Here is a 1,459-nt window from a genome sequence, read left to right as displayed (position 1 = left end):
TCCACCACGCTACTGTTATAAGCATGAGCCCCGTCAGACTGGTCGTGGCGGTGGTGTTGCAACAATATATAGTGATATTCTCAATGTTACCCAGAAAACAGGATACAGGTTTAACTCATTTGAAATACTTCAACTTGTTACACTGTCGGATATGCAAAGTAATCTCTCCTATCTCTTGCTCTGGCTACTGTGTACAGACCAGCAGGGCCGTATACAGATTTCCTAAAAGAATTTGCAGATTTCCTCTCAGACCTATTGGTTAATGTTGATAAAGCGCTAATTGTCAGAGACGTTAACATTCATGTTGATAATATAAATGATGCGTTAGGACTTGTGTTTACTGACTTAATTAACTCTTTTGGAGTCAAGCAAAACATAACCAGACCCACTCATAGTTTTAATCATACACTATATTTAATTATATCGCATGGAATTGATCTTAATGATATAGATATAGTACCTCAAAGTGACGATCATACTGACCACTACCTTGTATCGTGCATGCTGCCTACTAATATTAACTATATGGCTCCGCACTATATTTAATTATATCGCATGGAATTGATCTTAATGATATAGATATAGTACCTCAAAGTGACGATGATACTGACCACTACCTTGTATCGTGCATGCTGCCTACTAATATTAACTATATGGCTCCGTGTTATCGGCCAGGTAGAACTATTGTTCCAACCACCAAATATAGATTCACAAATAACCTGCCTGATTTATCTCAACTGCTCTGTGTACCCATTAATACACATGAACTAGACGAAGTGACTAGCAATATGGGCACTATCTTCTCTAATACATTAGAAGCTGTTGCCCCCGTTAAATTAAAAAAAGGTTAGAGAAAACGTACTGTGCCATGGTACAACAGCAATACCCATTCTCTCAAGAAAGAAACTCGTAATCTTGAATGCAAATGGAGATAAACTAACTTGGAAGTTTTTAGAATGGAATTTAGAATTTGCATGGAAAAACAGTATGTACAGCTATAGACAGGCTCTAAAAGCTGCCAGGGCTGAGCATTTCCGCAAACTCATAAAAATAACCAAAACAATCCAAGGTTTTTATTTAGCACAGTGGCTAGATTAACAAATAAACATCACCCAAACTAAATATTCCCTCACAGTTTAGTAGTGATGACTTTATGAATTTCTTAACTGATAAAATAGATAGCATCAGAAATACAATACACCCAAAGAAAAACTGCAGTGCTTTACAACTATAGAACAGGAAGATATATAATATATAATATAATAATATATATTATTAACTCGTCGTTATTTTCCGTTTATGTCTAAAATTTTAGAAAAAGTGGTGTCTGCTCAATTGTGCTCCTTCCTGCAAAAAAGCTATATCTATGAAGAATTTCAGTCGGGTTTCAGGCCCCATCATAGCAGAGAAACTGCACTTGTTAAAATTACAAATTTCTTGCTTCTTGCGTCAGACCAAG

General features: G+C 36.0%; 1 long non-coding RNA gene across 1 annotated transcript in view; it reads right to left on the bottom strand.

Moving 5' to 3' along the window:
• LOC107661553 (uncharacterized) overlaps positions 1–1,129 on the bottom strand; it is an 18,665-nt gene extending 17,536 nt beyond the window's left edge. The window contains exon 1 of the long non-coding RNA XR_001631121.1: positions 1,119–1,129. This is a non-coding gene — a long non-coding RNA (uncharacterized LOC107661553). The remainder of the gene's footprint in view (positions 1–1,118) is intronic.
• Between the last annotated feature and the right edge of the window lie 330 nt (positions 1,130–1,459).

The sequence above is a fragment of the Sinocyclocheilus anshuiensis genome, unplaced genomic scaffold (genome assembly GCF_001515605.1).
Source record: "Sinocyclocheilus anshuiensis isolate Anshui unplaced genomic scaffold, SAMN03320099.WGS_v1.1 scaffold731, whole genome shotgun sequence".
In the NCBI taxonomy this organism is placed as follows: domain Eukaryota; kingdom Metazoa; phylum Chordata; class Actinopteri; order Cypriniformes; family Cyprinidae; genus Sinocyclocheilus; species Sinocyclocheilus anshuiensis.
This window is presented reverse-complemented; position numbering and strand designations above follow the sequence as displayed.